General features: G+C 49.6%; 1 protein-coding gene across 4 annotated transcripts in view; it reads right to left on the bottom strand.

The window, feature by feature from the left end:
* The window catches only part of SCARA5 (scavenger receptor class A member 5), a 148,334-nt gene that overhangs the window by 55,264 nt on the left and 77,145 nt on the right, over window positions 1-15,925 (bottom strand). The gene's annotated exons all lie outside the window — the stretch shown is intronic.

The following is a 15,925-nucleotide window of genomic DNA, read 5'->3' as shown; positions in this document are numbered from 1 at the left end:
GACATTCATGCCAACAGAGCATTAGCATGGGGATTTTCCAGTGGGACACTACCATGAATGTAAACTACGTTGTGCTAGTGTAAACTCCTCTAGTGTAATGCCAATGGCATTAGCTGGAGCACCAATTTGCCCAGGAAATCAGTGTGTCCACTTACGCTATTGGCATTGCGCTAGAGCAGTTTATCCTCGCGAAACGTAATTTACATTAGCGGTTGTGCCCCATTGGATGTTGTCCAGCATCACCATCAGTATTATTGGCATTTCTTAGCCGCCTTTCAAGACTGCCGTCTTTTGGAAACGCAACCCTCTCATCTCAGCCTAACTCCCTGACGAAGTTTGTGGGTGATTTTTTTTTTTTTTTTGCTGTGTTGGTCTGGCTCTTTGGCTGTGAAGTGAAAGCCAAAGAAGACTGAACGCTTCTTTGGGGTTTGGCTGCCCAACTGTGGAAAACGCTCACGTCCCTAAAAAACAAAGGCTCCGAAGGACAGGTCGCCCCACCACGTCCTGCCTGCCCTCTTCTTCCACGCATGCAATAATCCATTGTGCTTCCGCCCGCGTCGGTAATTTGGGGCCTGAGTGGAGCTCGTCTTGCTATAATTAACCCCGGCTGCGGCTTGTAGGCGGCCTGCTGGCAGGATGGCTCATGGGCCCTGGGAGCCGGCAGTCACTAACCCAGCAAAGAAGCAAAGATCCAAGGGCACGGGGACTTGCAGAGATGACCCCAAACTGGGCTCAGCCCTTGGAAACCCAATGGCCCGCATCTCCCCATGGTTCCCTCTGTGCGGCTACCACCACAGTATGAACATCTGTAAAATGGGACCCCAGAGAAATAGGCTAAAGTCCTCCTCTGCTGGAGGCTCAAGGTTAGGTCATAGGCGAAATGTTATGTTTCCTGAGTTCCCTGGCTGCAACTGACTCATCACACACAGCCTGCAAGACCTGGCAGCTCCTGGTGAAGTACGAGGCCCAGGGGTAGGGATGGGGGCGGGGAGGGATAGCTGGAGAGCTCACTGAGTACCTCCCCATTGTACTCAATTATTCTCGTATGATGAGAAGAGGCTAAAGTCTAGGTCTAAGAGGCAGAGGCATAAACCCACAATTTGCTGGGCACAAGCTGGAGCGAGCAAGCACGCTGCCTCTGGCACACTCCTCACTTCTGCTTTCATTTTACAACCTACGATCGGGCTGATTGTAGGTTGTTCTCGTGACGTGCGAACCCAGGCACTCCGGATTGTTTAGGGGTTAAGCTACCCAGAGTTAACCCAAGAACCATCGTAAGTAAACTCTGGCTTGTTTAAGCCCCAAACAACCCGGAGTTCCCAAGCTTGGGTGTTAATTAACCCACAATTTGCCATTATATATGAACCGGGTCATAGCTAGTTGAAGGAAGAGTTGAAGGAAGGTAGGATGGTGGTGACTAGACCAGCAGGGATATTGCCCAGTGAGCAGGAGAGGTTTACACAAACAGTTGAGGCTGCCCAGTCCCACTTTCTCCTGGGGAGGCTGTGCATATTTGCCCCTCTCCCTGTCTCTATACCCATTCTGAAAGCACAAGTACCTGGACTCTGGAAAATATCAGGTTTATCCCCCCCCATGTTACTAGTCCTCATTTCTTCAGAGAAGACTTTGAATATGAAGCTGCCCTATATATACTGAGTCAGACCACAGGTCCATCTGCTCCAGGAGGTTTTCAGCCCAAGGGCCAAATCCCATTTCAGAGAAGCTCTCGGAGCCGCAATCCAGTGGTGGTGGGTGGGGCTGAAGGCAAAAGGGGGCGGGGCCTGAAATAGCAGTATATTGTAGCTGAGAGCTCTTCCTGCCATCAACGATGCCTTCAGAGAGGCTTTCCAGCCCTCTAGAAGTGGGAAGACACTATGCAAAGTCCAAGAAACCACCAAATGCTCAGCAGTCCGGGGAAGGAGGCGGGCCAGGGGGAGAGGGCCCCCTGGGGAACCCTGGAGCGCTGGACTGGGGCCCCAGGCAAGCCAGATGTGACTTGCAGCCCTGCAGTTCAACTCCCCTGGCCTACTCCAATGTAACTGACTCTGACTGGGAGCAATGCTCTGGTGCCTTGGGCCGGCTGGGACCTTTTCCATCCCTTGCTACCTGATCCTTGCAGCTGGCAAACGAGGCTGGGGTCATGCGCTCTGCCACTGGGCTATGGCTCTCCCCCTCCTGCCATAACATGTTTGAAGCAGCAGGACCAACTATTCTCACAGCACAGGTCGAAGGCCGTCTCATCATGTCTGGGACCGTGCACATGGAGAGCCTCCACATCCAAGCAGGGCCAGAGACAAACACGTGGCCAACACTGTCCGCTGCCCTGTTGGAAGAGGGCAGTGGAAACAGTGGGCCATCCAATATCATTGGACTCCTGCTCCCATCAGCCCCAGCCAGCATGGTCTGTGGCCAGGGATAATTGGAGTTGCAGTTCCATGTCTGGAGAGCCACAGGTTTCCTGGCCATATCCTAGGAGCTTAAGACTCAACTCATCCACAAAAGATGATCAAAGAGAAATAAGGATATGCAGAAAGAATTGGGCATTTCATCTGGAGGAAAAAGGATTAAAGGGCAGGTGAACGCATTTCAAACATCTAAGGGGATGTCGGGGTGAAAAGGGAGACCAGTTCCCCCTACCCAGCGAAAGAAGCGGGGGGGGGGGAGTCTTTGTTCAAACTAGAGGGAGGTGTATATCGGCTCTGCTTTCGCCAAATGTCCTGGCAGGTCTAGCACAGACTTCCCCAACCCACAGCAGTTTCCTCTGATCTTTGCCCCCTGCAGCTAGTATACTGCCTCTGAACATGGAGGCTCCAATTCTTGTTGTTGTTGTTGTTATTATTATTTTGTCCATTTCTAATCTGCCCAATAACATGGAAAGCACCTGCCTGCGATGCCGCTGAATTTCAGTGGCAAATTTGGTGACAGCAGTGGAAGGCAGGGGTGCAGCCCTCCTGTGAGGCCGGGGGCGGGGTGGGGGACATGGCCTTCTGTCCCCCAGAAGCTGCCCAGCCCTGCTTTGCGCATTGAGAGTCGTGGGGCATTCGGTACTCTAGTGCAGCTCCCGTCAGTTTTAATGAGGCTTATGCAGGAGGATTCTCCCGTGGATTGTGGCCCACATCCATGGGAGGGGGGACGCCTTTTGGCTTTCCTGCCCCAGGCTCCACCGAGATGCCTAGAGGCAGCCTTGCCCCTGCAGGGCACCCCCACTTCTGGCACATGGGGGGCCACCGGCCCAAAACTATTTTCCCTGAAACATTTATACCTCACTTCCCTGCACAAACAATATTTAAACTAAGGAGGGATGTGAAGGATAAATGCAGATGCAAGGAAAAAATGGAAACATGCAATAAACACAAGAAAGGATACATTGCATGGCTCACCACACAAGCTTGGCATGTAAGAACATAACATAAACCCGTACCAGAAAAAGCCAGCTTCTCTAGAACTATAAAAGGTCCCTCGACACCCACCAGGAAAGGAAATAATTGCAATATAGTCTAAAGCAGCCTTCCCCAACATGGCATCCTCCAGATGTGTTGGGCTGCAACTCCCATGATCCTCCAGCCAGTGCAGCCACACTGGCCAGGCTGGCTGAGGATGTGGGAGTCAAAGTCCAACCTGTCCTGGGGCGCCAGGCTGGGGGAGGCTCATTTAAACGTTTGCACATGTGGGGCCTGGAGGGCTAGCTTGAGCAAAGTAATACTGAACTTTGTGTCTGTGCAGAAGAAGTAGCTAAGGCTGTAACCTGAAACACACTCTCCCCTTGAAGACACTGAGACCTATTTCAGAGTAAGCATGCACAGGATTGTGTGGTCAGCATGCAATCCCGGGTGTGCTGACTCTGAAGCCAGTGCTGTTGAGCTGACAGATGGGGCTTGTGTTTAGATCCACAGCCAAAAGGGACTAAATGGATCATGGACTTGGCACTAAAACCTTAACTCAGTGCCTGGTGGCATTCTCTTCTGCTCCTATAATTGCTAGTAAGGGCCATGCATGATGGGGCACCCTGGATTTCTCCCCTGCTGTCCCCACTGGCTGCGATAATGTAGTGGGGAGGAGGAATCCCAGGTGATGATCTCCCTTCCTAAACGTCACAAGGAGGAAAGTAAGTTTTCATATTTTTAAAGGGGGGATTGGATAGTTCTATCAACAACTACCAAGAGCAGCTGGTGACAATGGCAGTGAAAAGGTGGATCATTGGGGGGTCTTGTCCAGGGGCCCTCCAAAACCTGGAGCCGGCACACATATGCCCCATCCCTGGACTTCGCTAGACAAGATGAGGACTCAGATGCAGAGGGAGCAGGACGAGTGGCGAGAGGAATCAGCCGTACCGGCAGCTTTAGGAGGGTGGAAACGGAGCAAACAAACGCAACTCATGCCAGGAGTGACACGTACAGGAAAGACAGGCAGGCCAATTTCAAAACCAGGAAAGGGGCAACTCAAAGTCCACATCAGGATTTTAGGGGCCTCCTCGGATTTTTCAAGCTGGGATCAAACTGGGAGGAACTGAAGCCGTTGCTAGGCAGCCAGTGTTGTGTGTTCAACAGCTGGCCAGCACTGGAGGACGACATGTGATGATGGATTCTCAGAAACAATGCGGAAGGAGGGCTAAGGACAGGGGTGGGGTACCATGTTCTCTCTGGGTTACACGAGGATCCTGGCCCCAAACTGGATGCAATTTAAGACGCAGGGTATAAACACAACGTTAGCCTCGCTGTTCCAAATTCCCACCCACCCCCATCACTAAGCCATGCTTCAAACCAGTTATTTCACTGCTCTTAATAAGGAGCCAGATGCCAAAGGATCAGGGCTACAACCCCCTCCCCACTTTTTTATTTCAAGGGGGCTTGAAATTTACTGCCCTTTCCCCAGAGCAAACCCAGGGCAAGCTGGGATGGAAGCCAAGCCCAACCAAATCATAATAAAATGGTAATTACTGAAAATATTATTAGAATCCGCCTGGCCTTGAGCCCCTGGTGATGCAACCTCTTGTTTATAGAAAAAGCAGAAGATATTAATGGAGCACATTTGGTTCAAATTAGGGGGGGGTCACACTGGGGATGTTCACACATGCATACACATAGCACCACCAGTTGTGAGCCTTCTGGCTGTGCTTGGCATTTGCACTGTATTAAGCAGGCTGGCTATGGGATTTGGCTGGCTGGCTGCTAACTGATGACTGAACAGGACATGGCTTGCAGGAGAACACGATTTAGAGACAGGATTACTGCCGCCATGGAGAGATAGAGATGGGCCAGCTCACTGATCAACTCCATCTGCCTGCTACTCTGAACTTGTTTCTTCCAGGTGGCTTTCCAGTTTTCCATGTTGGAAGCACAAAATAATGGTAATGATAATGATAATGGTAATGATAAAAGAAAAAAAAAGTATTGTGATACTACAGTCCAGTCCTGACATGAAAAACAAAATCACCAAAATAATTCAAAAATAATTAATCCAAGTATTCACTGAAATCTCCTGGGCTTCACTGTCTCTGTCTCTCCAGCCCATGTCCTTCTATGATGGCTAGAGATCTTGAAATATTTGCACAAGCAAATCAGCTCCATTTCTGAAATAGTGTTCCTGTTACACTGCTTTGGCCTCTCACTGCCCTTTTAATTCAATGTAGTCCTCACCCCCCCCCCCTTCATGGATCACTGCCTTGTTGTGGTGAAGGGGCTTGCATAACTCAGTGAAGCCATAAGCTATGCCGTGCAGGGCCACCCAAGACGGACAGGTCATGGTGGAGAGTTCTGACAAAATGTGGTCCACTGGAGAAGGAAATGGCAACCCACTCCAGTATTCTTGCCAAGAAAACCCTGTGGAACGTATCACAAGGCTAAAAGAGATGACGCCGGAAGATGAGCCCCTCAGGTCGGAAGGTGTCCAATATACTACTGAGGAAGAGCAGAGGGAATTTCCAAGTAGCACCAGAAAGAGTGAAGCAGCTGGGCCAAAGCCGAAAGGACACTCAGCTGTGGATGTGTCTGGTGGTGAAAAGAAAGTCCGATGCTGTAAAGAACAATATTGTTTAGGAACCTGGAATGTAAAGTCAATGAATCAAGGTAAGCAGGAGGTGGTCAAACATGAGTTGGCAAGATTGAACATCGATATCTTGGGAATCAGCGAACTAAAATGGACAAGCATGGGCGAATTTAATTCAGGTGACCGTTATCTCTACTACTGTGGGCAAGAATCCCTTAGAAGAAACAGAGTAGCACTCATAGTCAACAAAAGGGTGGGAAAAGCAGTACTGGGGTACAATCTCAAAAACGATAGAATGATCTCAGTACGAATCCAAGGCAAACCATTCAACATCACAGTAATTCAAGTCTATGCCCCAACCACTGATGCCGAAGAAGCTGAGGTTGATCGTTTCTATGAAGACCTACAACACCTTCTAGAACTAACACCAAAAAAAGATGTTCATCTTCATCATAGGGGATTGGAATGCTAAAGTAGGAAGCCAAGAAATCACTGGGATAACAGGCAGGCATGGCCTTGGTGTACAAAATGAAGCAGGACAAAGGCTAATAGAGTTTTGCCAAGAGAACACGCTGATCATAGCAAACAGTCTTTTCCAACAGCACAAGAGGCGACTCTACACATGGACATCACCAGATGTTTGTCCATTTTAATGATAAAGAACGATAAGAAGGGAGAGCAGGGGCCTAGAAGCTGTCCATCAACAATTGTTAGCCACTGGATAGCAGAGTGTGCAGCAAGCACACAGGTCAGCTGGTTGTACTGCCTCTCTGAACACTGTGCTTCCATTTAGCTAGGATGAATATGGTCATGACTGGCCTATGCCCCAAGCATTTGTGCAATCTGTTTTTAAAATCATCTACCGTGATTTGGCCCAGTTGTCAGAATTTTTTCCACTGAAACCAGCAGCCTTCCCATGTAGGATGATTTACCACAGGTAGCACACTTAGTTCAATTGTGCAACCCACACATCTATTTTCCTAGTATACAGGGCATATTATTTTATATTTTATATTGAATATTCACGTTTATTTACATGATGCATTTAAGCCTTTAAGATATGTGATATTATAGTCATTTTCATAATGAGTTGCTAATGAGTTGTACGTGATCCTTGTTTCTAGAGTTATCCTTAGGATCACACTGTCCAATAAAGGATCTGTTGAGGCCTCCTCCCATTTGGATCTCCTATGGATCTCAGCATGCACTGAGCAGATCCCACAAGTGACTTCAGCCAATCTGGCAACCCCAGCCCAGGTGGAACGTCGGCAGCACTCTCCTCCCACCATTGCCAGGTGGTGTCAAAGACTGGATTTCAGTGTTTGTGGGTTAGTCGAAAACATCTGGAGGGCACCAGGTTGCCTCCCGCTGCCCTAGGAGGAGGGTTATGGCTCAGCTTCTTGATTCAGATCCCAACATTTGGGTCATAGAATCACATAATCATAGAATAGCAGGGTTGGAAGTGGCTTATAAGACCATCAAGTCCAACCCCCTGCTCAATGCAGGAATTCCAGTCAGAGCATCCCTGACAGAGGGCTGTCCAGCCTCCCCTTGAACACTTCCAGTGTGGGAGAGCCCTCCACCTTTCTGGGGAATTGGTTCCATTGTCGTATTGCTCTGACATTCAGGAAGTTTCTCCTGATGTTCAGCTGGAACTAGGGATAGGGGAGAATTTCTCCCCAAAACTTCAGGGGGCCGAGTGCCAACGCATTCGGTCCTCTGAAGGTTGTTTGGGGAGAAATTCTCCATTCTCCGAGAAATTCTCCGCTGTTTGCGTCCCTGCAGTCAGCCGTGATAGGCTACGTAAATGTTTACGTAGCCTATGACAGCCGAGTAAAAAACGCCGCCATTTGCGTACGCGCGGTTTTGTTTTTTTTAACTCGGCCGTGATAGGCTACGTAAACATTTACGTAGCCTATCACGGTATTTTTTTAAAATCTAGCCGTGATAGGCTACGTAAATCTTTACGTAGCCTATCACGTTTTTTTGTTTTGTTTTGTTTTTTTACTGGAAATGGCGGCGGCGGCAGCCAGTCAGAAGACCAGCCGCCACAGCCGCCGCCGAACCGCCGCCGAACTGCCGCCGAACCGCCGCTGGAGCCGCCGCCACCAGGGATATTCGCCCAAGGTAAATCCCATCCCGGGGTGGGATGGCAAACCGTTTCGCCACTGATTTCGGGGGGCCGAATGCGCTGGCATTCGGCCTCCCCCAGATTCGTGGCGAAATTCTGTGACATCCCTACTGAAGCCACAAAGCGGCTTCTGAGTTGGATTAAGTCCCTGCACAGCTCCAGTTTCACATCACCGGTAGCTGGTGATGTGAAAACAACCCTCTGCTGAGACCTGGGAGGACTGACAGCCACCAGTCCCAGTTGGCCAGGAGTGTTGAGCCTCGTTTGGCCAGAGGGCTGAATGTCATTCCAGAGAAGCTCCCAGGGGCCACGCTCGAGTGGTGGGCAGGGCCCAAGGCAAAAGGGGCGGAGCAGAAAATACCAGCCGCGCCCAGCACAGCCTCTCCCCAGAGGGGGGAGGGCTGCGCCAAAGCCAGCAAGCCAGCAAGTGACTGGAAGTCGGTTGGGGAAAGGGGGTGGGGCCAGGAGAAGGGGTGCGGTGGTCCAGGGAACCCCGGAGGGCCAGATGGGGAACCCCGGAGGGCCTGAGGCCCTGCAGCCCTGAAGGAGACCAGCCTGGGCTCGTGGTCTGACTAAGCACACGGCTGACATCACTGGCTTCTAAGAATCGCACACATTGCCCATCCTGCTAACATCTGACCAAAACCAGGAGATTGTCTTGCAGTCCAACACTGCGTTCCCTCCTGAGCTGAGCCAGGGCATGGAGCCATCACCCTGGCTGCAAAAGAAGCAAAAGCAAACCCCAGCACCCTCCTTGCTGCACACTCCATGAGGACGCCCTGCGGGGGCTCCTTCTCACAGCTCCATCCATCACATTCAGTCTCTTCGGTGTCATCGCCGCCCCCAGCAGCCAAAGTACGATGGCTTCCTTGTGGGCAAAGCAAGGGATGGGCAAAGAGAAGGAACTTTTTAAGAAACCAAAACATCCCTCCATATGTGTGATTTTTTTAAAGTGTTGCTCTATTTTAGCCCGCAAACACAACATCCCAGCTGCCTCACACTTTCCACATTCCCTGGCACAAAACTACACTGCTGGAATGCCGGGTGGTTTGGTTGAGAGACCTTGCTGGAACAGGACTGGACCGAAGACAAGGGAGGAAAAGAGGCATTTTCAAAATAAAATAAAATAAAATAAAATAAAATAAAATAAAATAAAATGAAACGTTGGTCTAATGCCTATTTGGGGAGGCACATAGAAATAGCCTTCTGGCTCCAAACAAGTTGGTGAGACTGGCCATATAAGAGGACCTGGCCCACCCCGCCACCCCCATTGGGAAATACAGGTTTCGTTTGTTTCCTGGTTCAGACATATGTCCTTGCAGCTCAGGTGCCTGGCGTCCTGTAAACAGGCAAGCAGCTAAAGGAGAGGCGTAAATCCCTCTGCAGCCCACAACAGCAGCTTTGATTAGAGAAATGCTGGCACAGGGCTGAGTACATCTGAGCCTGTGCAGAGTTATCCTCAACAGAAAAAGAAATCCTTTTAACAAAAAGAAAGACAGAGTCTACAGGCAAAGTGGCCTGGGTATGTTTAGAGTGTCTTTTCTTTGTGGAGGGGATGGGCTCTCATCTCTATGTAGCACAGGTGGGTTGAAGTACTGAATGCCAAATTCTACACCACACCTGAATAGTCGCCTGTGTGGAGTAAGTGTTCCTCCATTGTTACCCCAACTTCACTGGCTGCAGGCCCATTTCTGGGCACAACCCGGGCTATTCCCTTTAAAGCCCTCAACCACTTAAGGCCAGCAGGGCCAGCGCCAATAGTTGGCATGGCTGGGCACCTTCCGAGGGCCCACACCCCAGCAGAGCGCCCACAGGCAAGAGCCCATGCAACCTGCCTCCTGCTCTGGCTCAAACAACGGCAGTGGTATGGAGGAAGAGTGGAAAATGCCAGCGCCTGCGCGCTCGTTGCCTCTCAGCCTGGCAAGGTGGCAGGTGTAGGGCTGTGCGAATCAGCAAAACTCAAGCTCCCCGAAGTTCTCCAAATTCCACCTTGAAGCTCTTTCTGACTCGAGTCTATATCAGATTGTGGGCTTTGCTTTTTTCTTTTTGCACGAAAATCTGTCCACGTGTGCACATTTTCCAAAAGCATGCATTTTGGAATTAAAAATGCACATTTTTAAAATTACACGTGCTGTCGAACACATTTCATTTGGCCTGCAAATCACATTGCAAGCTTGGAAATTTGGATTGCTTCCGAGTTCATGGTGAGTCCAGAAGGTGCAAACTGGGTAAATCCTGATCAAAAACGAACAGAAACATATTTCTCATACATCCCTAAGCAGGTGGTGGCAGTGATGCAGGAGAGGGGCTGCAGCAGCTCTTCACCATGCTGGTGAGTGGGAGAGGGAGAGGAGCCCACTGAGGATGCCTTGCTCAGGCGCCCTCCAAAACCTGGAGCCGGCACTGAGGAGGACCGGGATACCCAAAGGACTGTCTCCTCCCATATGGCTGTGCCCCCCATGGGGGGCCATTGGTGCGGTCCTTCTGTGGATCTCACCAGCTCTTCCCCTTATCACAGCTCACACCAGCCATCTTACTAGGCTGCTCTTAGTTTCCATTACACAACCCTCTAGGAACCATCATGGTTTCAACAGGTGGCTGGGATGTTGCAGATATCAGCAAACAAACAACACCATTCTGGTAGGGTTACTTTATCCCCAGGCACCATTCTCTCACCCCTCTGGAGCTGTGCGAACTGTCTTAGCCCACGTTTTACTAGCTGTGCCTCCTTCCATCACCCAAAGCAGAGCTTATGTCTGCACTGAAACAGAGATTTCATCGAATTACTCTATCAGGAGAAATGAAGCAGGTCCAAATGCTCATTTGCTCCATTACTTTAATAAAATACAAGGCCCAGCTGGAATACAAGTGGAATTAGATTTGGCAGAATGAAATGCAGCAGAAACCACCAACCCAAGCCATGATAGCAATGGATGGCTGCTATTCTTTGAGGATGGAAAGAAAGCTTGCAGCCAGTGCAGCTTGAAGAAAGGCCATCAGAGAACAGCTCGGATGGATGGCCTGGCCAGAGGAAGCAGGAGCTTCATAGTGGGGTGCGCAACTTGCAGCCCTCCAAATGTTTTGGCCTACAGCTCCCATTATTCCTCACCCTTGGCTATGCTGGCAAGAGCTGATGGGAGTTGTTGGCCAAAACATCTGGAGGGCCACCAGTCGCCCAGCCCTACTGTGTAAGAACCAGGTGGAATCCTATTGGCCCTTGAGTCGGCTGATCCCTGTTGATCTGGTAGCCACTCAGCTCAGGTCTGTTTTTGGCATACCTGTAATTTTAGTGCTGGATCAGACCAAAGCCCAATCTAGTCCAGCATTCAGTTTCCAAGTGTCCAACCAGATGGCCTTCTCAGCATGGCAAAAGGCAAAATGGGCAGGGGCAGGGCAATGATGCCAGTGGGCCTGGCCCTGCAGTGCCTGCTGGGAGGCAGTCTGGTCCCCTGCCCCTGTTCGATACGCTTGACGACGTTATATTTAGCCATGCTTCCATCAATATACCCAGGACAGATGTGATTTCCTGGATCCCTCCTAGGTCCTTTTTTAAAGACTGGCATTACATTGTCCGTTCTGGTACAGAGGCTGATCTCAGGGACATGTTACATAGATTTGTTAAAAGATCAGCAATTTCACATTTGAGGTCTTTAAGAACTCCAGGATGGACACCATCTGGACCTGGTGATTTTTTTGTTTTCTGTTTGTCAATGAAGTTTAGAATTTCACCTCTTGTCACCACTATTTGCCTCAGTTCTTCAGACTTCCTTCCTGAAAATATCAGTTCAGGTCTGGGTATCTGCCCTACATCTTCTGCAGTGAAGACAGATGCAAAGAATTAATTAAGCCTCTCTGCAGTGTCCTTATCCTCCTTAACCCTTTAGTTCCCTTGTCATCCAGGCCTCCAGCTGCCTCCCTAGCTGGTTGCCTGCTGCTGCTGTATTTATTTTTTTAAAAAAAATACTGTTGGCCTTAATGTGACAAAATTTGTATTTATTTTTTGTAGATGTCAGTATCTTACTTGGTCTAGGAGATGTGGCAACTAAAAAACTGGTGTAGCTAGTCCGGCTTGAGCAACCCACACAAACCACATGGCAATCTGGAGACCGTCCCAAAGAAAGCCCAGGCCTTCGGAGGGATCTAGAGTTCCAATGCTGCCAACCAGTAAACAGCCTTCACTGCTTACAGACCTCGCTCATAGGCAGGGATGGGGGAGAATTCCGCCACAGACCCCAATGAGGCTGGATTCCAAGAATCCGGCCCCATTGGGGCCCATGGCAGAATGGAGCACTCACCTCTGCCTCCCCCCGGAATCCATGCAGGTTGGCTCCCTCGTCATGGCAATCCTGCGGAGCTGGCCACCGGCTCCGCTCTGCTGGCAATACGGCCGGCCACCATTGCTGTGCCGTATTGCTGGGGTAGGGTAAGTGAGTCTCTGGATGCAAATGGCATAGTGGGTACCATTTGCGGCCATAAAGCGGGTAGATTAGCCTAAATGCAGCCATTTACTGATGCATTTAGGCTAATCTACCCGCTTTACGGCCGCCAATATTTGCGTAGCCTGTTGCGTGAACAAGGATGCAAATGGCGTAGCGGACTGCATATGTCAGTGGGGCGGTGAATCCACTCCAGGTTTCAGTCAGAAACACTCTAAAGGAGCTATCACACCTTGGAGAGCTCCTTTAGAGTGCTGACTGAAACCTGGAGCAGAGCCACCGCCCCACTGAGACTGGAGCCACCAGCCCCCACTGCAAACGCACATACATTGTGCTGACCCCCGTATTGTACACAAAGGGGCTTTGAGCAAAGAGTCTCGTGCCAACGGGGCGGGGAGGGGCGCTTCCAGTGGCGTGGAGAGCCAACTCAGGCTCTGGGAGAACTCAGGCGGAGGTAATTATCTCGCAATGGCTGAGCGAGGCTGAGGAGCTCTCCCCTCGGTATTGTGGGTTTGGACATTCTGTTCTATTAGCGTGTTTATTTAAAAAAACCTCCCTTCTTACCAAGTCGGCCGGACGAATCACTTATCCCCTTTGTCTGTGTTATTTTTCCAATTGGACCTGACACTTGGCAACCAGGTTATTTTGAAAGGATTCAAGATGGGCTGGATGCTCCAGTCATTTTGCCTGTGCTCCGTGGTTGAAACCCAAAGGCCAGAAAGAAGCCTGGAAGGGCGCACGAGGCCTCCCCTTTCTTTTTCCCTCCCACCATTTACTGAAGGGGGGTGTCAAATGAGCAAACAGCATCTGGATCAGTGTTATTACTCTGGAGGACCTGCCTGCTTTTGTTCTGTTAGCACACTCTTTATGCGGAGAAGGATCGGAGTCTCTTTTCTACAGGGCACAGAGCGAAGGATGCACAAGGATGTCTTCATTTTTCAGGGCACTCTTCAGCCTCTCCCATTACACATACTGTGCTGTAGCCTGTAGCACACGCACACCATGTGAGTGTCACCAAATTAAAGTACACAAGGGGAAAAAATACTTTGCCTTAGAGATGTGCTATTCAGCAAAAAGGTAGCTTGTTGAGGTTCTCCGAATTCCGCCTCAAAACTCATTTTGACTCATGTCTGTATCCGATGGTGAGCTGTGCTTTTTTTCTTTTGGCAGGAAAAATCCGTGCATGTATTCATGTGCATTTTTCCAAACATACACATCAATTGTGCACATTTTTTAATGTATGCACTTTTCCCCCATTGGTGTGTGTCTGTGTCTATTTTGCAAAATTAGATGTTGTTTTGTTCTGGGAACTGAATCACTAGTTCAGAAAAGTATCAACTTCAAGCACAGAGTTCATCTGGCTCTCCAATCCAGTCTGCATTTGGTTCTGGGAGGTATGAACTGGGCAAAGTCTGGTAAAAAGGAACTGAGACAAATTCCTCATACATCCCTGGTTTACCTAGTTTAGGTATCCAGGTGAGAAGGGGTCGTGCCGCTGAATACATCCAGGTCGAGACACTGCAGACAGAGGCGCAAGTGAGGATTCTGGATGCTTCTGGCTGGACGGCTTCTAGCACTACCAATCAGAAGAGACTGTGGATCTCAAGCAACAAAAACTCTTGTGCGGCACCTTGAAGATTAACTCATTTTTAATGGCATACGCTTTTGCAGGGTACAGCCCAGCAATATTCCGCCATGTGAAATGTTAACCTGAGTTTCAAGTGTACACACACACACACAGTGGAGGTAGAATTATAAACACTGAGGTCAGAGGGAATTGAAATGCAGAAATTGCATACAACGATGATTAGCTGATTTACTGTGGCCAGTCACAAAATAGTTGTTGGGTGGTAATGCAGACATCCTTGGACTGGGGAGGGGACTGACATATGTAGTGTGATTAAAAAAAACTAAAAGAAAAAATCTTTGTCCCTGTTCAAGCCACAGGAGACAGAGTGGGACCTCTTGATGAATTGTAGCTCAGTTGTTTTGCACTGAAAATCATCGACTCCAGCTAAGGCTACTTGAATGACTTCTTCCTTGCTCTCATCTTAGCAAACATCTCAATTCAATTATCAAAACCGATTCTCCTAGCAAGCTAAGTTCCTGCTGAGAGCATAATAAGATTGCTAACCCTTTCTTGCCCTGTGGTACATCTTAGTTTATTTAATAGGGATAAACGCCAAGTTCTGCACCTAGAAAAAGAAACCAAATGCACAGTTACAAGATGGGCGATACTTGGCTCAACAACACTACAAGCGAGAAGGATCTTGGAATTGTTGTCCATCACAAGCTGAATATGAGCCAGCAACATGATGTGGTCGCAAAAAAGGCAAATGCCATTTTGGGCTGCATTCATAGAAGCATAGCTTCCAAATCCTGGGAAGTCCTAGTTTACTCAGCACTGGTTAGGCCTCATCTGGAGTACTGTGTCCAGTTCTGGGCACCACGCTTTAAGAAGGATGCAGACAAGCTGGAGAGGGTTCAGAGGAGGGCAATGAAGATGATCGGGGGACTGGAAACAAAGCCCTCTGAGGAGAGACTGAAAGAAGTGGGCATGTTTAGCCTTGAGAAGAGAAGACTGAGGGGAGATAGGGTAGCACTCTTCAAGTCCTTGAAAGGTTGACACAGAGAGGAAGGCCACGATCTCTTCTCGATCATCCCAGAGTGCAGGACACCGAATAATGGGCTCAAATTGCAGGAAGCTAGATTCTGGCTGAACATCAGGAAAAGGTTCCTGAGTGTTAGAGCAATACGACAATGGAACCAACTACCTAGGGAGGTAATTCATGACGCCTTCAAGATGACACTGGAGAGCCCTCTGTCAGGGATGCTCTGACTTGGATTCCTGCGTTGAGTAGGGGGCTGGACTCGATGGTCTTATAGGCCCCTTCCAACCCTACTATTCCATGATTCTATGATTCTTGTCTTTAGCCAAGACATCACTGCAGCGCTTCAGCTAACCTGCAAGGAATTCTGGGAACAGGCTTCCAACTTGCCTCTGTAAAGCCACTACCCTAAAGATCAAAGGTGAAAGATCAGACGGGCATCACTGTATATGTAAGAAGAGCAGCATGTGCCAGATTTCATCCAAAAACTCAACTACATATAGGGATGTATGAAACACTTACCTGGTTTCGTCCAGGGACATCCGTGGGGGGGGGAGGCGCTCCATCCCTCCCCCTGAAATCCTCCCTGGCCGGCTCCGCTCCATGGCGACTCTGCAGAGCCGCTGGCCAGGGCTGCCCGCAGCCGGACATCCGGCCGCTACTGGGCTGTGCAGGGAGGCAAATGGCGGCCGCTGTAGCCGCCACCACTTGCGTCCCTGTCTTTTGCCATGATAGGCTGCGTAAATATATACATATCCTATCAC

This window comes from Heloderma suspectum, chromosome 1 (assembly GCF_057233095.1).
Source record: "Heloderma suspectum isolate Gila_16-S chromosome 1, 16-S_ref, whole genome shotgun sequence".
Lineage (NCBI taxonomy): Eukaryota > Metazoa > Chordata > Lepidosauria > Squamata > Helodermatidae > Heloderma > Heloderma suspectum.
Note: the sequence above shows the minus strand (reverse complement) of the source record. Positions and strands in the feature narration are given on the sequence as shown.